Genomic DNA, 23,890 nt, shown 5'->3' on the forward strand with positions numbered 1-23,890 from the left:
GGTCAGGATGTGGCTCATGCCACCAGTAACTTTAAGGCTGCTAGGGGATTCTGAGGTGAGCCAGGGCTGAGAGCCTGTGCCCCAGCTGTTTCTTGTCAACTGTCCTCTGTGGTCACCTCTTGATATTTTGTGTGCTTCTATTTAAATGTTCTCACTCTTCAACTTTTTCATGCAAGTCTGTGATTACTCTGTCTTCAAGCTCTTGGGTCCCTGGTCTTACCTTATAGCCATTTGCAGAGAAGTTCGTGTCAGGGGAAGATGGCAGTTTCCAGAAGCCTGCAGAGGGCTGGCCAGGGCTCCCTGGGCTCACCAGAGAGCAGTGTGGGTTTAATCTGCAGTGCCCTCAAGAGCACCATAAAACCAGCCAGCTAGGTGGGAATAATTCAGTGACAGAGGGGACAGGGCTTGTGATGATCAGGAGGGCATGTCCCTTGCCCTAAGAAAAGCACAGTCACCCACCTCCAGCTGTGTCATGGGGTTGATCATAGATTGCAAAAATGCTCACCAAGTCTTTTGATCCTTGAATGCAGGCCCCTTTGCAAGGTGACTTTGCCATTCCTTTTCATACAGTTAGGGTCCATTTCTGCAGCCCTTGAACCTGCAGTTGGCCATGGGACTTGCTTTGGCCAATGGGACATTAGCAGATGTCCACAAGCAGAGGTGTGGGAAGCCCATGAGTGTTGGTGCTTGCTCTCTGGATGCTCTGGACGCACACGGCCAAGAGATGTGAGCAAGATCCTCCTAGAACACCCAGTGCTCATGACCTTCAGGATCAGCTAAGTGGACTCCAAAAGGACTGCCCAGCTGACCTGCAGAACCCGGGAAAATATGAAGTTCAGGTGATGAAGTATTGGGGCGAACGGCAATAACTAACCATAACACAGCCCCACTTTGCCAGATGTTATCAATCTTTTAAATAGAAATCATAATTTCAAATTTTTGTGTAAGTTCCAGGTTTTTTAAAAAAAAATTGAATTAGTAGCCAACATTGTAAACACATTCTACAGGCCAAACAAAACATACCTTTAGACTGCACTTGGCCTGTGGGTTGTTGGTTTGCAAGTGGCTATGCTGAGGGACACAAGGTGTTTGTCCTAATGCCTGTTTGCCGTCACTCACTCACTCACCCTTCTTGCCAGAGTGGCCGGTGCCCTCCACCTGTGGCTGCTGTCTGTACGGGATGCGCACTGCACGGGCACTTCCCCAGTTTCTCCGGGTGGTCTCTCCATGTGGAAATGTGGGATCGCTCGTCCTCCTAGAGAGACTGCAGTGTGAGATGGAGTCCAAGGAAGGACAGTGCGAGGGTAGCGCCTGAGCATGAGATCAGGCGTGGAGGGGGAGCCCATGGAGGGCAGTGGACAAGGAATCCCATCTGTTTTTTCCAGAGAATGTTGTTCCTGGAGGGAAAGCCAGGAAGAGAAAGTTGGAGAGAGGAGATTGTGGGGCCCCTAAAGGCCAAGGCAAGGATTTCCCACTTGGTTATCTGGGCAAAGGAGAGTAGCTCTAAGGGAAGAGAAGTCACTGGCAGCTTTGCACAGGGGGCCCTGGGAAACAGGGGCCTGCTCTGTTTATCCACGTGCAGGATGAGTTTATGGCAGAACTGGAGTCAGGCAAGACGGGGGCAAGACTGTTTGTAGTGACAGACGGAGCATTGGCATTGGGAGGAAAAACCCGAGTGGAAGAATGTAAGTTAAGACATGTGGGGACTTCTCTTGACCTTGAGATAGGGCTAGTTTTGCTGATTTTCTTATCTATATCATCAAGACATGTTAGTGTGTTTTCAAAGTGCTTCCATCAGCAGCTTCAGATTCCTGGCTCCTGTCGCCTGCCTGCCTGACGGAATCTGGGGCTGGCGGTGGTCACTCCTAGGGCAGGGGAGACCCTAGGGCAGGGGAGACGGAAGAGGGTGTCTGCTGGGCGTTTGGAAGGAACGTCCTTGCTCTCCCCTGAGAACCTCTGGAATCATCTGTGCCTCCTTTCTGTGCTCTCCCCTCCCTTCTAAGGCTTACAAAGTTGGGACAGGAGGGGAGGGAGAAAACACAACTGTTCAAAATCCAGTTTTCAATCTCGAGAAGAGGAAACGTCACAGCTATGAGAAGAGGAGACAAGGGAGTCGGGGAGGTGCATCCCTCACGGTGCAGTGAGAACCGACCTCAGGAGGGAAGCTGCAGGGAAAGGCCAGTGTAGACCCTGCTTCCCACTGTCACTGGACCGTCAAGTCACATTTGAACTTTAAAAAGCGGATCCCAGGTCCCGCCTCCTGTGGGGTCTGACATGGCCGGTGTGGGGTGTTCTTGGCACCAGGGTCTTTGAGAGCTCCCCAGGGAGTGGACCCCTGCCGTGGGGACTGAGAACCCCTGTGTCCACCAGGGCCCTCTGTGGGCTGGTGCAGCCTGTAGGAGGTGCCTCCAGGGGAGCATCTGTATTTGGTGGTTGCCATTTTCATGGTAGATACTGACAGTGGTTCCCAAAGGCTATCATTTGGATCTAGAATGTTCCCCAAAGTCCCATATATTAAAGGCTCCATCCTCAGCCTGTGACTCTCCTGGGAGGTAGTGGAATGTTTAAGAGGTGGGGTCCATTGGGGGATCTTAGGTCATTAAGGGTGTGCCTCTGAAGGGCATGTTGGGACCCTGGTCCCTTCCTGGCTTTCTCTTTCTGCTTCCCAGCTGCCGTGAGGTGAGTGGGTAGCTCTGCCATGCACTGCCTGCCATATTGTGCTGCCTCACTACAGGTCTAAAGCAACAGGGTCAATCAAATGTGAACTGGATATAGAAACTGTGAGCCAAATAAACTTTTTTCTCTTTATAAATGAGCAACCTCAGGTCTTAGAGTGGCAAAAAGCCAACTAATACACCATATGAACTTGAAAAGTATAAAGTGTTGGAATGGGGTGTCTAAGATAGGTCACATTCTTGGGTTGGATGAAAAGAATTGGTTTTCTGGGAAGACACAAATGGCTTTAGTACAAGTAAGCATGCTTACTACAGTTCATCTGCTGAGAACAACATCTCCCAAGTGAAATGGGCAGGAGAAAGAAGTTGCACAGTAACGGGAAGGAGGGAAGTAGGCCCAGAAGGCAGAGTAGAGGAGACTGCAAGTGGAGACAGATGTCAGAAATGTACCTCCTCTTAAGGCAGGGAAAGCCTCGAAAGCACTTCTGTGGGCTGTCCTGGAGCAGGCTTGGTGTTACAGAGCCTGAGCAAATCTTGACAACCAGGGGTGTCCGCATGGCCAGGGGCACTGGAGGGAAACCTGTGCTGGTCTCATTAAGGTCTGTGTCTGGGTGATGTCTCAGGGAGATAACCCCCTGGCCTGGCTCCCAGGGTTGGTGGGAGTGGTTTTCCCCATCCTCCCTCTGGAGGGCCTGTGAATGGTCTACCTCAAGCTTGTGAGTGTCAAAGGGCTCCTGTCTCAGGGTCCAGTCATAAAGATGTTAATAGTTTCATTTTTTAAATTTCTTTTCCTGGGTGTCAATCAAATCCAGGCTTTGTACACGCTGAGCACACACTCTACACCAAACCCTGCGTCATCTTCTCAAACCAGGAACAGCAGAACTTTAAAAAGATATTGCTGTGAATACTTTTTTAAAAAGTCAGAATTCTTTGCTGCCCCAGTATGATCTTTCTGAGGTTTAATAGGACTTTATTTTTTTAAACATATATTTATTTTTTTCTTTTTCTTCTTTAGGCATAAAAGACAGTAGAATCTATTTTAACATTTATATAAGGTAAAGAATTTTCTTAAAGTTGATGTGCATGCACTGAAAAAGCTAGAAACAAATCAACTCTTATTGATACAAGATGTTTTCACCTAAAACAGAATTCTAAGAGTATACTGGGAAACTATTTATTGCTCAATATTAAAGATGCTTGATGGAAAAATAATTGATATTAATAGTTTTTCTATTAATATTTTATTAGATATGTTAAAGAAAAATGTATAATGTGTCAAAAACATAGATAGTGCATCTTAGGTTTTGGTAATGTGCCCTGGTGAAGTGTCCTCCTGCCCTGGAATGCGTGAGACTCCCAAAGCGATCCATTCTTACAGCAGTGAAGCCATCTCTAAGGATATGGTTCTGCATCAACTTTTAATTCAAGCATTTCTTTTCTGTTTGGATAATTTTTAACAGCTTTATAGAACTATGATTGACCATCTGCATACAGTTGGCAATCTTTTGACCCTATGAATACGTGATGCATTTTTAAGATTAACTTGCCTGACCAGTAAGAGACACCCATTCAAAACAGGCAGGAAGATGGCTTCTGTTTACAGTGGATAGCTCAGGCAGTCAATTAGCTTATCAGACTATTTTTCTTTCTGAAGTCTATGGAAAGGGCTAAATAGCTGGTCAGTGTGTGTATGTTCTTATCTCATCGATGCAGAATCAGAATGTGAATCATCACACAGGGAGGCAGCAGTCCTGGTCCTAAGGAAAGGCAAACAAAGTCTCTAGAAGCCCCTTTGGCTGGTCAGTATTAGACACTGTTTAAAATCACATCACCCTTAGTGACAAGCAGGAGAACATGCACGCACGTGTGTATGTGTTTGGGCGCGCGCGCATGCTTACCTGCACAAGTCTTCTTTCCCATACCATTTGGAAGCCTGTGGGATATCTATGTCTTCTTTCATCAAGAAGTAATGCACTTTTTTAATCCTACAAAAACACTCATAGGGCCCCAAGATATTTATGTGTGCACGTGTGATATTCTTGTGTGTGTGTGTGTGTGTGTGTGTGTGTGTGTATAATATACAAAAGAATGTTGAGCTGAGCACATTGGCACACGCCTGTAATCCCAACACTTGGAGGCTGGGGTAGGAGGATTGCAAGTTCAAAGCCAGCCTCAGCAACTTAGCAAGCCCCTGTCTCAAGGCGGGGGGTGGGGGGGTGGGGGGAGGGGGGACTGGGGATGTTGCTGAGTGGTTAAGCTCCCTGAGTTCCGTCGTACCCACCTCCATAAGAATATGTAATGCAACTATGTTTGAATAGAAAAAAAAATGAGTACTATCAGAATGATAAGTTGCGTGTTAAGAAGAATGCAACTCTGTGTCCTGACAGGGGGTAAAGTCCAGAATATATTGGCTGAAATGTGCCCACCATGAGTTACATGAAAGCCTTGTGACTGGTTTTCAGTTCCATGTATGTATAGAGATCTACCTTAAGTAGATTTGGAAGACATGGATAATTCACTTGTCAGATTTCGCCTCAAAAATCCCTTCAATTGGGCTGGGGATGTGGCTCAGGCGGTAGCGCGCTCGCCTGGCATGCGTGCGGCCCGGGTTCGATCCTCAGCACCACATACCAACAAAGATGTTGTGTCCACCGAGAACTAAAAAATAAATATTAAAAAAAAAATCCCTTCAATCACCCACCAAGTGGCTTAAATATAATTTGGGGTTTCTATACTTGGGTTTGTGTGCATATACTCATATGTATATTTGGACAGATGCAACCTTTATTGATGTGTAAATATGCCACGTAAGCCATGTACATATTCTGTTCAGTGCTTTCTTATTTTCCTTCCTCAAATGAGAACCTGTATTTGAGTTCTAGAAAATGCAGTGTGCACGTGGCCAGCTCTGCTGCAGGATCCTTGGTCCCAGGGGACCCACCAGGAAAGGCACCTATGGCTCTGCTCATGGTGGCAACCTCTAGGGAGCCGGGCTGCAGGTGGAGGGGCAGGGCTCCCCTTTATGCCTGATGCATTCCAACAAGGAAAAAGCAGTTTAGTTCCTGTGCTGACGTTTTCTCCCTTCCAGAACCTTCTCTTGGAGCTGCCTATGTTTCTGATGCCCAGTACAACAGGAACGTTCTATTCCAAACTTCCCCTCAGGCTATCAGGTAATTTAATCATCTAGCTGTCCCACTTGTCCACCTTAAGTTCTAGAGGTTGAGACAAACCTGGAGGCATTCTTTCTACAGAAACTTTTCAGAGGGGTCTAGGTACGGCACATAATTTGGGTAAAACCCAAGAGTGTTTTGTTCTGAGGTGCTGGGAGCCGACCCAGAGACGAGCCTGTGCTAGGCAAGCGCTCCACCACGGAGCTGCAGCCCAGCCCCTGAGCCTGGTGGTTTGGGTTAAGTTCTAAGAGCACAGTGTCCCATGTGCAGGGAGCATCCGGTCAGTTAAGAGCAGATCAGGGGTAATGGACACCACCAGGGCCAGGAGATGGAGTGCCCAAGCTGGACGCACATGGCCACCTTTCTTCCTAGCCAGCGTCACCTGGAGTGCATGGAGGGCTTCTCTTTTTCCCTTCTGTCACCTCCTAATGCTACCCACACATTCACTCCTTTCCTGGGAATCCAGCCTTTTCTATCTCCCCCTAAAGTTTCAACTAAGACCAAGCCCTTGGCTAGAGTAAGGAAAAACCCTCTCTTACATCAGCGCTCGGTGTCAGGGTCTCCAAAAGCAACAAACACCTCATGTGCCCAGACTGCCAAGCAGGAGTGGGGGACTGTCCCACCCTGCAGGGATCTGGCGTGTGGCAGCCACATCTGTCCTGAGTATACCGCGTTGAGACGGGCTGTGCACATTTTCACATTGGACTCAGCCACGCCCACATGGCATTAGGTCACTGTAACTGAGGGTTCACCTTGTCAGTCTCTGGTTCAGAGTGTTCTCTTATTACTGTCACAACAACTCCGTGAAGAAGGTGCTAAAGCTGGCTCGAGACTGTCCACCAAGTGTGCTTTGAGATATGATCATCGTCTTGATGTTTTCTGTTAGTGTTTTATAGTTTGAGCTCAAGTAATATCACCCTGCTCCTGAGAACCTAAAGGGCATGTGACCCATCACGAGTCTTATTTATTTATTTGTTTATTTACCCATTTATTTGGCAGTGCTGGGGATGGAACCCAGGACCTGGTGCATGCTGGGTACTGCTCTACCACTGAGCTGCTGTCCCAGCCCCGGCCCCTGTTCATCTTAGCACAGAAGTTTGAGTGTTATATAACTCCTGCTCAGTGGTTAGAACCACCTTTACTGTTTTTCCTCTCCAGACTTTACCATTTTCATAATCACTGGGCCATGCGGATGGCCGCGTACTTCTTCATCTGTGTCAACCTCTCTCTTGCCCTGTTTGAGGAACCAGTGCTGTTTCTGCTACCATTCTTGGTAAGCATTAGATAAAAGATGTTCAACCAGACCTTGTCACCAGTGACTGCGGCCCCTTGCTTCTCCCTTGTTTTCCTCAAATGTCAGCAAATAGGAATTTGACTTTATTTTTTTCTGGCTGGGGCTTCAGAGAATTCTGCTTGTTGGCTAATGTGCCAGTCATAAGGGATTTTGAGGGCAATGGGACTTCAGAATAAGCTGCTGAATTTGTAAAATGAATCAATTTTTAAAATCCATCAATATGATGTCTCTGGGTAAGGTACATCAAATATATGTTTATTCAGTGCTACGTGTTTGTTTCCTTCAAGAAAATGTTTCCTGATACATATAGGCCAGGAGCCAAAACCTGGAGACTTTCTCAGTTGAGAGAAGCCAGGAACTTTGTGTTTCATTGGAGAGTTTCTGCCTAAATCTCAGAAGCTAAACCTCAATGACACGATCTGATAGTGGGTTTATTGCAGAATGTCCCCCATTCCTAAAATGATAGGATGGACCATATCCCGCCAGGCCAAGGGTACTTTTGGCTTCTGCCTTCTATTTGATGATATTTTCCCCTCTCTGCTCCCCCCAGCTCACTCTTGAAAGGCCTTCTGTTCTGCCAGCCATAGTGACATCTGCTGGCGGACATGGGAAGTCACAAATCTGGGGGACCCTCTCAACCAAACCTTGTTAATGCTGCCATCTATCACAGGGGCAGGGGTGCGGGCTCTGGAGGGCTGGGCGTCCTGTCATTTCTCCCACACCCTCTCCCAAGAGAGCAACCATATCTCAAGCAGCCAGTTCCCACCTTCCATTCGCAGAACTGAAAGTCAGGCAGATGCAAACCCCAATGCTAGCGTGGGCCCTGGAAAAGAAGCCACCACTCCAGGTGACAATAGACTTGACTGGATGCTTGGGGACTGAAGCAAGGCAGTTCTCACCCACCTCTTCTCCCTCCTCATTTTCAGCAGGCCTCTGCCTGCAGCTAAGAGAGGAGTGGAGCTCTGTCCCCCACCTGGCCCCACTGTCTCAGCGCTGCTTTAAGGGCAAACTTGCAACTTGGTGAGTTGAAAGGGTTTATTCCAATTCAGAGTTTCTTTTCTTCTGATCTAATACAGGAGATGTCCACTTTGCGTTTCTGAGAAGTTCATGGTGTCCTAAGAACTCCACTTCACTCTGGCTACTCAAAGTGGGGTTGCTTGGCCAGTAGCACCAGCATCCCTGCTCAGAGCTTGTCAGAAACACTGCCACTCAGAGGTGCTGGAGTTTTGCACTGACAGAAGCCACATTTGAAACAAGCCCCAAGGCCATACCTTCACACACCCAAGTTCATGTGCTTGTACTCCACACTGAGTTCCTCACCTTGGTGCCCTTGGCCCATCAGGCCATATCCTTCTTAGTCTGTAGAGGTCCTCCTCATGCAGTGTAGACATTCAGCAGCACCCATGGCCTCTACCTGAGTTGTGCACCAGCACCCCTGACTTGTGATAACATAAAAGGTCTCCAGGCATTGTCAAATGACCCAAGGGGAGGGGGAAAGTCACCTGTGTTGAGACCCATCACCTTCAGGGTCACCTGAGACCTTGTTACAAACACACATTCTCAGACTCCGCACCAGATTGGCAAAACCAGGAACTCCAGTGGGGCCCAGGAAATTGGTTAACTCTCTGTGAGACACAGGCACTCTGAGATGGAAGAGGACTTGGGAAAGGCCCTGCAGTGAATCACTATTTGGTGACAGACCAGTCACAGGGGCCACACCATGACAAAGAGGTTGCAGGCCGTGGGTGATAAAGAGCCCAAAGCTGTAGCCACCTGGGAGGGTTTTGCAGCCAACACTTCCTCCTGTGCTATCTCCATGACCTTGGCCAAGTGACTTGATCTGTCAGTGCCTCAGTTGTCACCTATGGAAAATGGGGACAACCAAAGCACTGTTCCTCTTGCAACTATTCAGGGATGAGGAAGCTTTTATGATGAGGTGCTTAGAAGAGTGCTTGGCTCCAAGACCTTTGGACAAGTCAACTAACTGGTCTTGTCTTCACCATCACTGGCCTGTCTTGCCCCCGACTGTTCCCCTACAAGCCAGCCAGGCATGTGCTTCATTCTCTGCCACATCCTCAGCAGGGAGCCCTGGCCTGGCCTGGACCAGGCTCTCAATGAACATCGGTGGAGAAAGGCATTGCAGTGCCCATGAGGACATGAGGACACCAGCAGAAGCCCTCTGTCTCAGGGGCTTGAACTTTGCTGTGGATCCTGTATGTTCTGGAAAGGGACCCCAGCTTCCTAGATCTGATTCTATTAGAAGGTGTCCTTGCAAATGTGGCAACTGAGCAAAAGTGAGCTTCTCCATCCGTGTGGATTAGACGGGACCTCAGGTAGATCTGCAGGCATGCTGTAACCAACAGTCAATCAACACATGCTTAGAGAATCATGGAAAGGCTAAAGATGGGGGCAGGGTGCTTCACAAATGCTGTGTGTTTTCTTCCTCTACTTCTAGGATGCTCTCTACCCACCTCCTGAAGTCAGTCATACAACTATCCCCATTTCAGATATGCAAACACTGAGGTCCCAAGAGGTTACAGAACAAGCCCAAGCTCATTGTCTAGTAAGCAGTGAAAGTGTTCTTCTCATGCTGGTCTCTGATTCCAAACCCACACCTGCCTTTCTTCCCAGGGCTCTTTCTGATCTGCACACAGGGATGACATGCCTTAAGATTGGGAGGACAATCCTAATTTCAAACTTTCTACCTCACATTATGCTGAAGACAATCCTAAGCAGCAGAGCACGTGTCTTATTTGGTTTAAAAACTCCATCTCTGGTAGTAATGAGATCTCTCTGCCACAGCCCCGCCAGACAGCCATTTGGGACCACAGGAGTGTGGAGAAAGAGTGACCACAGGAGTGTGGAAAAAGAGGACATAATTCAGGAAAGTGAAATACAAAGAAGCAAGAGCTGAATATACTAGAACAGACAGGACCAGCAGAGAGAGCCCAGCTGAGAGGCCTAGAGAAGGGCTGGGGCGAGCCAGCGCATTCCATGGGTATTGATGAAGTTCTGCTGTGTGCCTGGCATTATGCTGAGAAGTAGATGCTGCATTGAGTACAGTCTCTGACCTTGCCCTGCTAAAGATCCCAGTCTGGGGATTTAAAGCTGGATGATACTGTCCAGCACTATGCCATTTCTTCACACCCCAGCTGACCTAGAGACCCCAGCACCATGGCCCATTTGCCTACAGTGAAGGCCAGCAGCAGAATCCTGCCATGGCTGGCAGGAGTGGGTGGAGAACCCCCAGCTCTCTAACCCTGTAGGAAGGCTTCTATTAATAACATGATTTACATGAACCCCCAGCACTCCTTATCAGAACTGTGGTTACTCACTTAATGACAACAACTGGCTGGTACACCCTGTCTTCTAGTTCCTAATCACTTCCTGTTCCCACCTGGAGTTTTCTAGCATCGCCTTCCAAGAAAACTACTTGCTAACAAATCTGGATCACAGAGTCCCCACACTCAGGGAAGCCAGAACATGAAAGAAGGTTCTAGAAAGATGTACAGTGATCCAAGTCTATCTGGCCATTTTATGCCTGAATTTATAGTACTCCTTGGCTGCTCTGACTGCCCTGATAAGTTTAGGAGAAAAGACAAGCCATATTTTGGCATGTAAAATGCATTCAGGCCGAGTCACTTTCACACAACCTACCAAGTAGGGGTAGAATGAATTTTAAGTACAACAGAATGCCAAATGCCTACTCATTCCAGTGAAGACATGCTGCAAATAAGACTTAGAAGATGTGCTGCAAACAAGACTTAGAAAAGTGTCCTCAGAGAAGATTCTATCATTCTGCATTTGCTTCTGAAAGTTGAAGCACACAGTTCTAATGAGCCCAGGAAGACAAGGTTGATACCCAGTTGAGTTGGCATATGATGTGCCAGAGCTCAGGACTTCAGGGCTGCTGTCTGGTGGTTCCCGGGCTCTTCTGGTCCTCACCTTCACTCAGTGTCTTTTTGTTGGTGATGTCATTCAGCAATGGATTACTGGCCCAGAGACTTGTTCAGTATTGCTCAGCAGTAGCAAAACACTGTCACCAGTTGTAGGTAGCCAACTCCAGGTGAGAAACTTGATAGATGTTAATGCTCACAGCTTCAAACCGGCAAGCTGCCCCTCAGTGATCATGCTCTCTAAAATATACACTATGCTAAATTGTGTGGAAGAATTCTATGTCTAGCCAAACCACAGGAGCTCTCAAAAGCCATCCCAATAACATTTAGAGGATTCACTCTCCAAAGCAAGCTTGCCAATGCCTGAGTGCCCACACACTCTATTGGCGCCAACCTCACCTCCTTTTAGAATGCACACATCCACCAAGATACCACTGCCTGTGGTGGTTGAGCGGCCTTTCCAAAGGACAAGGTAGATGTGAATGTATCACATGAATAAATCAGCATTTACCAACAACTGGAAGAAAAAAAATCCATTCTCTAAGATATGATGACGGAGCTGCTCTGTGATCTAGACCATCCCCCTCTCCTGCATCCTCTCTGTTTGCCTCTGCCTGGATGGACCTCCAACTCAGCCCAGAAGGATGTGTCCTTTCTAGTCAGAAGCCCTGTCATGGCTTCCAGTTCCAGGCCCTGATTCCTGGTTAACTGCAGCCAGAGCTCGCTGTCAAGGTAGTCTCTTCAGATTCCTTCCCTACCCTAACCACAGTGTGGGCTCTGGCCCCACCCTGACTCTCTACACCACCATTCTACATTATTGTCTTCTTTTCCCTCATTGTGACCCAGGACTACCCATGACCATGACCAACTGTTGAACCAGTGCCTCAGAGGGTAGAAATGACCAGAGATTGCTAACTTGAAGATTTCACAGATAGTTAATGAGACATCCTGACTAGTCAAATGACATAAGAGGAAGTCAATGAATTCTAACCTCAAGGGCAAATCCTACAGTACACTGGCTCTCAAATTCAGCTACACACTGGAGCCACCTGGGAGCTGTGCATAGTACTGACCACTGGACTACCCACTGGCCCTGGGCTGATGGAATGGCTCTGGGCTAAGATGGGACACTGGGGTTTGTAAATTACCAGTTGAGTATAATATAAAGCAAACTTTGAGAACACTGCTTTTTCCCCACATGAAGATCTATGTGCAAACAGATGCAGAATTACACAAATCTGCAGCATAAGTCTCCTTGAGATCCATAGATTAAATGCACTGCAGTGACCAGCACCCTGGCTAGGAACACCACCAGCCCCTTAGAAGCCTCCTATTTCCACCTTCCAGGTGATCACAGCCCTGCCATCCAAGCATGGAGGAGTCTTCCCTGCTGAAAGATTTCAGTGTGGAGAATGGAGAGCCCCTCTCCCCTCGGAGTCCCTGCTTTGACAACAAGTGCACTGGAGAAGTTTGAATCAAGTGGGAGGCACATGGGCAGACTCCCTAGATGAGGCCCTATTGAAGGGAATCTACATTTCCAATGGAACAGATGCTTCAGAGAGAAACTGAGAGTGCAGGCTCTGAGAAGCGGTTCCACTTCATGCAGCTTCAACCAGAAACAAACTTCAATGTGCTTATAGAGAACAAGACGGTTCCTTCAATTGGAAGCTGCCTGCACAAAATGCTTCTGTTCTGCACTTCCAAGCTTTTCTCAGCCAGCACGTTCAGACGACGTGAAAGTGCAAATTGTGCTACCCAGAGATCCCTTGGGACATCACCAATATTCACGTGGAACATTGGACGGTTGACAAGATTAATGGCCCAGAGTTTCATTGAAATATTTTTCTCAAATTTTTTGAAAACTCACTGGAAACGAAGGTGCCCACGAGCAACAAACTCTGCTTTATTCAAGACGCAGAAACTTCTAAGTAAAGCCCGTAACTGCTGGCTCTAAGAAGGATTCCAATTCCTACTAGTTCAACCAAGCCCAAACCCCAATATGCTCTCTAGAAACACATTTACATCCTGCAATTGAAGCTGTTTGTATACCCTGCTTCTCTTCTGCACTTCACACTCTTCTCATTGAGCACATTCAGAGAACAGTTCAGGCTCAATATCCAAAGTGTGCTAGCAGGAGAGCCCTTGTACCTTGGAGCACTTGCTCAGAGAGGAAGTGATAGGACTGATGGGTGGGTCAATACCTCAAAGATTCTTTGGAATCCATTCCTCAAACGGATTCTGAAAACTATCTTGAAGTTGCATGAGCCTGTCTGCAATGACCTCTGCTTTATTGAGTGCATAGATGGTTCCAAGTGAAATGGTGCCATCAGCTCTGACAAGAGGTTCTGCTTCCTGCATGTTCAACCAAGGAAAACCCACCACGTGTTCACTGAGAACAAATCTACTTTGTGCACAAACTTTTTCTGTTTGCCCCCTACAAATGCATCTCAGGATGCACATTCAGAACATATTTCCTGCAAAAAACATGAGAAAGTATCATTGCAAAAGTCCACTCTGGTCTAGCATCACCAACATTGATTAGGAAATGAATTGCACAAGTTTCATCTTATCCCCTTGGTCTCCTTCTTCTAAAAACTCATTGAAACTGCAGGTACCTGACAGTAACCAACTTGCCATTGACCAAGAGCACAGTTGCTTCCAATGGAAACTGGGCCTGCCAGCTCTCAGAAGCCATTGGATTTAAGGCTACTCCAGCCAGGTACAAACCTCAATGGGCATGATGAGAAAAAAGTCGTTTCCTAATATGAAAGCTGCTTGCCAAAATTCTTCTGTTTTGCACTTCCAAAATATTTTCAGGAAGCACACTCAGAGCACAGTTTCAGCCCATATGCAAAGAGTGCTAGCAAGAGAGCCCTTAAACCTAGGTTCAGCAACTGGAGGAGAACTGTGGGCCCACTGGGAAGAGCAATTCCCCAAGGTTGATTGAAATCCATTGCTCAATTGTTTGTCACAGAATTCACTTGAAATCCAAGTGCCTGCCTGCATTGAACTCGCATTGACCAATTGTACAGATGGTTCAGAGGGAAACTGCCACCTCTGAGAAGCGGTGGTTCTTCACGCTAGTTTAAGTAGTGACAAACCCCAATGTGCTCACTGAGAACAAAATGAGCTCATGAATGTTGAAGCTGCTGAGAGACTGCTTTACTTTTGCACTCCCAAACTACTCTCAGCAAGCACATTCAGAGCCGAGGTCAGGCCCAAAATACAATGTTGGCTGGCAAGAGAGTCCTTGCGCCCAGGATCACCAATTTTAAGAAGCCAATGAGGACTGCAGAAAAGATCAATTCCACGAAATTCCATGGAAATCCACTCATCAGACCTTTCTGAGAACACTTAAAAAGAAGGTTTCTGCATGCAAGGAACTCTTGGAGATAGATGGCAATGTTTGCCAAATGCAAACATGCCTACCAGCTCTGAGAAGCCATTCTCATTCACACTGCTTCAACCAGGGAAAAATCTCCATGTGCTCACTGAGAACAAGTTAGCTTGTGCTACTTGAAGCTGCTTCTGCAAACAGCTTCACTTCTGCACTTCTAAACTGTTCTCATCAAGCACATTCAGAGCACAGTTCAGGCATGAAACATAAAGTGTGACAGAAAGAGATCACCAACTTGCAGGAGGAAAGAGGACTAGCTGAGAAGGTCCGTTCTCCAAAGTCTCACTGACATCCATTTGTCACACTTGTTTACCACATACAGTTGAAGTGCAGGTGCCAACATGAGTGAACTGTTTTGGATCAACGGCACAAAAGCTTCAATGTGAACGTATGCCTGTCACCTGTAAGAAGCAGTTTTGCTTTCTTCTAGCTCACACAGGAAAAACACCATGTGCCCACTTACAACAAAGTTAGTCCTGCAAGTTGAAACTGCTTGCAGCAAATGGCTTCCATTCCCCACTTGCAGCCATCAGTGGTTGAGAGATGGCACAGAGGCTTCAATGTGAAACTGTGAATGCCAATCATTACAAGTGCTTCTGACACTCTAGTTCAACCTGGGACAGCCTAAAGTGCTCAACGAGAACACACTTTGTTCCTGCAAGTGGAAGCAGCTTGCACGAACTGCTTCAGTTAGAAAATTCCAAGTTCTCAGCAACCACATTCAGAGCACAGTTCTGGCCCAATAGAAAATGGGTCCTACCAAGAGGATCCCGTACCTATGATCACCTTCATAAGGTAGCTTCCCAACTTCTGTGTGGAAGTGTGTTTCTCCTTGGCCCTTACACTGTTGTGGAGACCACTAGGAGTTCAGCTTTGTGCAGGGTCATGTGACCTGGACTTTTTGCAAGACCTGTACAGCCCTCACACTTGCTCAGATGCTACAGGACTTTTCAGACCAGTCCAGGCAACAGTAGGCATCCATTCATTGTCTGCAGTCTACAGATTCCTAGATGCATGGCATTCATTACCATCAAATGCAGAATTTTCATCAAAAACTAATATATATATATATATATATATATATATATATATATATATATATATATATATATATATATATCATTCCAATCTGAATCAAGAAAATCGGAAATATCCCCAAATCCAAAGAATGGATCCCCATTGTGATGCTACCAGTGGAAAATTCCACAGCTGACCTCATGGGATGGTTCACAGTGAAAACACAGCTGCTTGAAAAATACTACATGACATGACCTTCCTGCTATGTGAAAAGTGGCATGTGAAGTACACATGCATGTCTTCCTCAGACATGGGTTCATTTGCAAGACACCTTGTGCAATTGAAAATACTCCAAAATGGGAGAAATCAGAACCACGTCTCCAAAGTATTTCAGCAGAGACCAACTCCAGCTGTCTATCTCTCAGTGAGTGTGTGTGCTCTTGTGTGTGTTTGTGTGTCTTTGTTTGTGTTTGTACCATGATAGCTGATACTTCATTGCCCCCATTGGAAAACTGACTCAGATAATGCCATCTGCCAAACTCCTAAAAACCAAAGTTCTTGCTGATAGAATGAAACATTCCTTCCTGTTGGTTCGGATGTGTCCGTTAGGAAACACTGCTACATTTAGTATACTCAAATCATCAGAGTAGATCAGGTAACAAAAACATATATATTTTAAAATAATAATATATTAATGGAAACAACAAATACAGGATAGAGTAACAACTGTGTTACTAAACAAGGTCAAAGACAATGGCAAACTATAGATTCAAACTTTGAAGCAAATAGTAATCAATGTAAATATTTCTGGGCTGCCTCAGCCCCGCCCAGACACACAGCAGCAGAATGGTTTTGCAAGCATCCTCAGGAGGGCTGGAGCCTTCTTTGCAGAACGAGAGGGAGGTTGAGGCTGGATCCATTCATCATTCTTTTGGGAGAGGCTCCTTTTCCTCAGCACGAAGCTGGATTTTTTGAGGGGATTCTTGGCATAAAATATGTTGGCCTGCGCTGGAATCCTCAGCTCTGGGGAGAGAGGGTTGTACAAAAAGAAGGTGGCACTCAGGAGGTGCTCCCTAGGACACCCCAACATCTGAGAGCCTGTGCCAGAAAAGGCCAGAGCCACACACCTGAGAGCTCTCCAATTCAGCACCAATACCAACAAAGACAGCCTCCACAGTCCTCCCTGAGGAAGAACTAGGCAGAGCACTTCAACACACCTAATGTCGGTTCCTACCAAAGGCTTTGGACTCCAGAACATCTCAGGTCCTCTTGCATCTGCCAAAGCACACCACTACATTTACATCTGAAATCTCCCACAAAAGGCTCCTGTGCCGAAGATTCAGTCCCCACATGAGCCATCTTCATGAGTGGGTTTGGAGGGAAGCATTGGATGGTGAGTGCTCTAATGTCAACATGAAATTCTCATTCAAGATGAATACACTACTGGGAGGTGGGAGGGACTGGAAGAAAGGTTGAGCACGGTTGGAGGAAGACCTAAACAGGGGTGCGCCCTGGGCAACAGTACCTTGTTCCTGTAGGCTCCACTGAATCCTCATTCTCCAAGTAGAGGTCCTCCTTCTCCTCTCCATCTTTCTGTCTCTCCCTCTCTGCCACCCTCGTTCTCTCTCTCCCAGTCTATGCCTGTGTGGCAAGGGCTGAGGAGCTCTCCACTGCCACACACTAGAGCTTTATGGACAGCCTCAGTGCACAACCAAAGAGAATGCTATGAAACCTAGAGAAAAGGCCTAGGATTCCTCCTCTGAGTTATTTTCCTCAAGTATGGCCACAGTGAGGACAGGCTGACCAGCACGGATACCACATTAGAGCCATGCTTCTGTGTTGGTGGAGCCTGCCTCCATGTGAACCAGGCTTCTGAGAATGGAGGCCACATTCCAAATGCTGCCCTACTGAGAACAATGGTTCCAAAGACCAGCAAAGGGACTGCTTCCCTCCAACATGGTGTATGACCCAGTGGTACCATGACCCCGAGTGGGAGAATACAACAGCCCACTTCTCCTTCCTCTGAAAACCTGTTTCCTGTCAACCTCCTCTAACCTAGAGCCTGTTCTCCATCCCTTCTGGGTTGGATGTGGGGATCTCTGCTATGAATTTCTTAGGCTACCAAGGCCCCACACAGACTTCCTCTTCCATAGACTCTACTAACCTAACAGAAGGTTAAGATAGGAGACAAGTGATCCTAGAACTCATAGGGATGGTGGTCTTCAGTGTACATAGGCTGGGATAATGGCTGCTGTGGTATTTGGCTCACAAAAACCAACCAACCAACCAATGAAAAAGCACTGGCATTATTATCAGATGAGCTTTGTGGCTACGTGCTCAGGAAGCCCTCATCTGACTTTAGTTAGGGATCACAACCTGGCTATTGTGATCACTCCTTGGCAAGTGGACTCAGGTGCGGAAGACCATGGAATTTATGCAAAAACAAATGATTCAGGCTGTCTCCCAGGCTGTGTTTTCTTCCCAATTTCATCCTGTTACTGCTTGCTAGAATCCTGGCAATGCTCTGCCCAGGAAGTGGATTTCTGGTCACACAGAAGGATTTCAATAGTACTGCTTCATCTTTGGACTTTGCCCCTGCCCTTCTGGACTGCATGCTGCCACCTGACACACAGACTCCCTCAGACAAAATGCCAGTTCCATCTTTAGCCCATGCATTCCCATGTTCCTTTGAAACCACTCCTATCCCAGACCATGAAAGCATACTGCTCCTGGAAAGAGGCTTTCCTCCTCACTCCTCAATGATGTCAGCTTTGTATGCCTGTCCATGTCCAGGGGAGGGTACCTGGTGGGGAGCCGCAATATCCACTGGGGTACACTATTGGACCTCAAGACCTTCCACCAGCAGAAGTGCAGTTGTCTTTGTGCACAAACCCAACACACCTGTTGGAGTGTTCTTGGGGCTCAGAGACTACTCTTTGGTGCTAAGAGTTGACGTGAGTCCACATCCTGACCCTTGCTCTCTGCCATCTGATTGTCTCACTTACTCTGACGGTGAGAGATGATTTGGCCCAGCTCATAATCCTCCGGTTTCTCCTGAGTAAGCAAGTGTAGGTCGAGAGCGCTGCGGATGACGACAGGAGCCCTATCCTGGCAGGTCACCTGGAGCAGCATGGGAGACAGGCCTTCAGGAAATGGGCCTTGAAGTGACTACTCAAGGACAGTGGGCAGGGGCATTCTGGAGGCACCTCCACTCTAAATACAAGGGCAACATCCATGACCCTACTACCTGAGGGTGACCTCCTGCTCATTGTGTAGGCTCTTCCCATAGGCTACTAGCCCAATCCTTGTACATAGGACTTCCTGGGCTTGCCATTGCTCTTTGTGGAGCTGCACTCCTCTCGAAGTGAAAGGACTCAACTACCTGCATACAGATGCAATCTCATCCCACAAGTTGGAAGGAATGGGACAATAGCCTCCAAGATCCTAGGTCTGCCCGAGGATGCAGGCGGCATTGGGAATGGCCTAGGCACAAAACCTACAGGCTTTGGTCTGGATTGCCAGGGCCCAAATCAGACCCAGGAACATGACCACACACAGGAGTGCTGAAACATAGCCACGAGAGCTCCTGGCCTCCAGAGGCTCAGTGCTGGCTGGGGTGTAGGAGGGCACCTCATCCAGCAAGGGTGGTCATTGGGTTACCTGGACATTTAGTGTGCTTGCTCCACATCCATATCGACTCTGCAGAGAGACTCTCTCAGCTCCTTGTTCAAGGAACATGCAGAACCTCACACTGCTGTCCTCTTCCATAGACGTCAGCATCCCATACAAGGGAATCTGCAACCTAGGTCCTATCCTATTCTCATCTGTCACCCATACCTGCCCCTGCCCTTCTGGACTGCATGCTGCCACCTGACACACAGACTCCCTCAGACATGGCAGTGGACAAGCTGCTGCTCTCCTTCATCTCAGCTCCAGCCCTTCACACTGACCTCTCCCTTCTTGATTCCCCTCTATCCTCCTGATCATCCAGAAGCTCCAAATTCAAGAGGGCATGAGTAGTCCATGGTATTGGACCAGTGTCTGCTCCCCACCCAGGTGTAAGCACCAGGGGACACCCCTGCTCCCAGGCTTACCAAAACAGTCTTGGCCATCTTTGGACTTTGTGTTTCTAAGTGGACACGAATTAAGCAGGTGTCTCCCACCTGCTTGTGGGAAAGCGGCCTGGAGGACTTGCAGGTTGATTCTGAGAACTGTGGGGGATGGAACATCAGCAAACCCAGAAACAGAAAGCCACCCCAGCCTGTCAGTTGGCTCTATGGGCTTCTAGCACATATGTCCAGGTGCTCAGGCTTCTTATTTCCCCAGGTGGGAGTGGAATGGCAGCACAAGTACAGCTTGAATAAGGTAGGTGTTTACCTCCTTTCCCTTGACCTCGCGGCGTTTCCTCACAATGAAATAATATTTTATTTGTGGATTCATGGACAGATACATGAGTGAGTGGTCAGGGACCTTGATTTCTGCAGAGCGAAGTGGAGAGAACTGTTAGGTGGCACTCAAGGATTATACCACAAAACACCCACAACCCCTGAGAGTCTCTGCCAGGCCCACCACACTATGGTATTTTAAGGCCAAGGCCCACTTTCTCTTGGCTGTGAGTTATCCTGAGCCCACTGTGGATCATGTCTCCCCACTGTCTGATTGTCCTACTTACTCTCATCCTCAGACATCATACTCAGCAGCTCAAAGTTGTCCACATCCTCATGCTGCAACAAATTTTGGTCCAAGGCCCTGCGGATGAGGCTCTTCACTGTATCCACACTGGTCACCTGGATCAGGGTGGAATAAATGTCATCAGAGAATGGCTTTTAGAGGAGCTACCCAGAAGACTGTGGTCAAACATTCAGGAGAAATATCAGCTACATATAAAAGGGCACAATCTTGTTATCCTGCTACCCGAGTGTATCCTCCATATACCCCCTGGGTTCTTGCAATGTGCTACTAGAACAATCCTGGTACAAATATCTGCCTGTACCTGCCATCTCCCCTCCCCCTGGGGAGCCACATTCCACTCAGGTCAAAGGACCAAACTGCCTGTGCACAGACACACTCTCATCACACTGAGATGAGAGCAATGGGCCAGGGATCTGCGCACCAAGTGTGCTCTGGGATGCAGGCTGCCTTTGTGGGTGGAAGAGGCAGATGCACTGAAAATTTTGGTCCTGACTGCCACTACACAAAACAGACTCAGATACAAGAGTGTGCACCTGAGTGCTTCATGACAGCTTTGAGAGGCCCTGGGCTCTGGAAGCTCGGTGCGGGTCTGGTTGTAATGATGTACTTGACTCAGCACTGGCAGTCACTGAACATGTCTCCTCTGCAGCTGGACACCTGCAGCATTAGCGTGTCTACTGCACATCCATAGAAATTCTGCCAAGAACCCCTTTAGCTCCGCATTTACATACATGCAAAGGCTAACATTCCGAAGCTTTGGCATGACCCCCCAGGTGATCCCGACCCCAAATTCCTACACCTAGTCATGCTAAGGAGGTTCTCTTCCCTGCCACCAGGAACACATCCCATCCTACACATGTGACAAATCACTGCCACCTCCTCTGCTCCAACCTCACTCATTGAGAATACCAAGTTCTAGGCACTGCAGCCTACACCCTGGACATATCTCTGCCTTCATCTGTCCACAGCACTTCCGTCTGCACTTCTGGCCTGCAAAACCCACAATGCACAGGCCCACTCGCCACTGGAGCTGGGCATGCTGATGCTCTCCCTCCTCAGGTCAAGCCCTTAAGACAGACCTCTCTCTTCTTTATTTCCCACCATAGCCCCAGGGTTGGCTGTGTCTCCTGCCTTCCACTGTGTGGACACCCAGGAGGCAGCCCTACTGTCGGGCTTACCAGGATGCGCTTTGACTCTCTCTCGCTCTGTCCCTCTAGGAGGATATAAATAAAGCGGTTGTCTTCCACCTGCTCGCTGGAGTGAAGCAGTGAGGAGCTGCTACTGGTGACTTTTCTCATGCAGCACTCATTGCTTTGGGTGGCCTGGGGCAATGATCCTGCAGCCACTGCAGAGCTGCTGCTCACAGCTGCTGGGGTCCTGGATGCCACTGCCACAGAAGGCTCCAAGAACTGTGGGGGATGACAACATCAGCAAAGCCCAGCACCTGCACCCCACCCAGCCTGGCATTGGCTCTGTGGGCATTCTACAACATCCATCCAGAACCTGAGGTTCTTGTCCCCTTGGAGGATGTGGAGTGGCACCAGGAGTAAAGACTGAAGAAGGTGGCTGTTTACCTCCTTTGGCTTGACCTTCAACGACTTGCTGGCAGCTGTTTCCCGAAGAAGAAAGTTATAATCCACTCCTCCATCCAGGGCGTAATATACTTTCCCATCAGCAGGGACCCTCAGCTCTGGAGAGGCAGGGGCAGAGGCGTGGTAGGTGACACTCAAAAAATACACTACCCAACATCCCCCACAACTGAGAGCCTCTGCCAGGTCAGGTCTCAGACACAGACCTGAGAGCCCCCGAATCCAGCTACTGTTCCACCAAAGACTCCCCACTGATTCCTCCCTGAGGACCGTCTATGCACAGGAGGTCCAGTACAGGAACACCTTTCAAGGAAATAGCCCCTTGTACCCCAGAACCTCTTAGTTCACGTTGGACCCACCAAAGAGAAACAGCTAGACTTTGTATCTGGATTGGTCCCCAAAGACTTCATGCAGCTTCAACCAGAAACAAAACCCAATGTGCTTACAGAGAACAAGACCGTTCCTTCAATTGGAAGCTGCCTGCACAAAATGCTTCCATTCTGCACTTCCAAGCTTTTCTCAGCCAGCACGTTCAGTCAACACTTTACACCCAAAGTGCAAATTGTGCTACCCAGAGAGCCCTTGGACCTAACATCATCACCAGTATTCACATGGAAAGTTGGACGGTTGACAAGATCAATGGCCCAGAATTTCATTGAAATCTTTTTCTCAATTTTTTTTGAAAACTCACTGGAAATGAAAGGCCCACAAGCAACAAACTCTGCTTTATACAAGACACAGAAACTTCTAAGTAAAGCCCGGGACTGCTGGCTCTAAGAAGGGGTTCCAAATCCTACTAGTTCAACCAAGCCCAAATCCCAATGTGCTCTCTAGGAACACTTTTACATCTTGCAATTGAAGCTGTTTGCATACCCTGCTTCTCTTCTGCACTTCACACTCTAGAGCTGTTTGCACACCCTGGTTCTCTTCTGCACTTCACACTCTTCTCACTGAGCACATTCAGAGAACAGTGCAGGCTCAATATCCAAAGTGCACTAGCTGGAGAGCCCTTGTACCTTGGAGCAGTTGCTCAGATAGGTCTGATGGGTGGTTCAATTCCTCCATGATTCTTTGGAATCCATTCCTCAAATGGATTCTAAAAACTATCTTGAAATTGCATGAGTCTGACTACAATGACCTCTGCTTTATTGAGTGCATAGATGGTTCCAAGTGAAATGGTACCATCATCTCTGACAAGAGGTTCTGCTTCCTACATGTTCAACCAGGGAAAAATCGCCACGTGTTCACTGAGAACAAAGCTACTTGTGCACAAAATTTTTCTGTTTGCCCCCTACATATGCATCTCAGGATGCACATTCAGAACACATTTCCTGCAAAAAACATGAGAAAGTATCCTTGCAAAAGTCCACTCTGGTCTAGCATCACCAACATTGATTAGGAAATGAATTGCACAGGTTTCATTGTATTCCCTTGGTCTCCTTTTTCTAAAAACTCATTGAAACTGCAGGTGCCTGACAGCAACCAACTTACCATTGACCAAGAGCACAGTTGTTTCCAATGAAAACTGTGCCTGTTAGCTCTCAGAAGCCATTGGATTTAAGGCTACTTCAGCCAGGATCAAAGCTCAATGGGCACGATGAGAAAAATGTCATTTCCTAATGTGGAAGCTGCTTGCCAAAATTCTTCTGTGCTGCACTTCCAAAATATTTTCAGGAAGCACACTCAGAGCACAGTTTCAGCCCATATGCAAAGAGTGCTAGCAAGAGTGCCCTTGGACCTAGGTCAGCAACTTGGAGAACTGTGGGCCCACTGGGAAGAGCAATTCCCCAAGGTGGATTGAAATCCATTGCTCAATTGTTTGTCACAGAATTCACTTGAAATCCAAGTGCCTGCCTGCATTGAACTCGCACTGACCAATTGTACAAACACTTCAAAGGGAAACTGCCACCTCTGAGAATCGGTGGTTCTTCATGCTAGTTTAAGTAGTGACAAACCCCAATGTGCTCACTGAGAATAAAATGAGCTCCTGAATGTTGAAGCTGCTGAGAGACTGCTTTACTTTTGCACTCCCAAACTACTCTCAGCAAGCACATTCAAAACCGAGGTCAGGCCCAAAATACAATGTTGGCTGACAAGAGAGGCCTTGCACCCAGGATCACCAATTTTGAGAAGGCAACGAGGACTGCTGAAAAGATGAAC

General features: G+C 47.7%; 1 long non-coding RNA gene across 1 annotated transcript; it reads right to left on the reverse strand.

Moving 5' to 3' along the window:
• Positions 1-16,100: 16,100 nt before the first annotated feature.
• Positions 16,101-18,621, reverse strand: LOC144369136 (uncharacterized). Its single transcript, XR_013428590.1, has 2 exons — positions 18,455-18,621; positions 16,101-16,472 (listed from the first exon to the last, which is right to left on the reverse strand). It is a non-coding gene; the product is annotated as an uncharacterized LOC144369136 (long non-coding RNA).
• Between the last annotated feature and the right edge of the window lie 5,269 nt (positions 18,622-23,890).

Source organism: Ictidomys tridecemlineatus, chromosome 12 (genome assembly GCF_052094955.1).
Source record: "Ictidomys tridecemlineatus isolate mIctTri1 chromosome 12, mIctTri1.hap1, whole genome shotgun sequence".
Lineage (NCBI taxonomy): Eukaryota > Metazoa > Chordata > Mammalia > Rodentia > Sciuridae > Ictidomys > Ictidomys tridecemlineatus.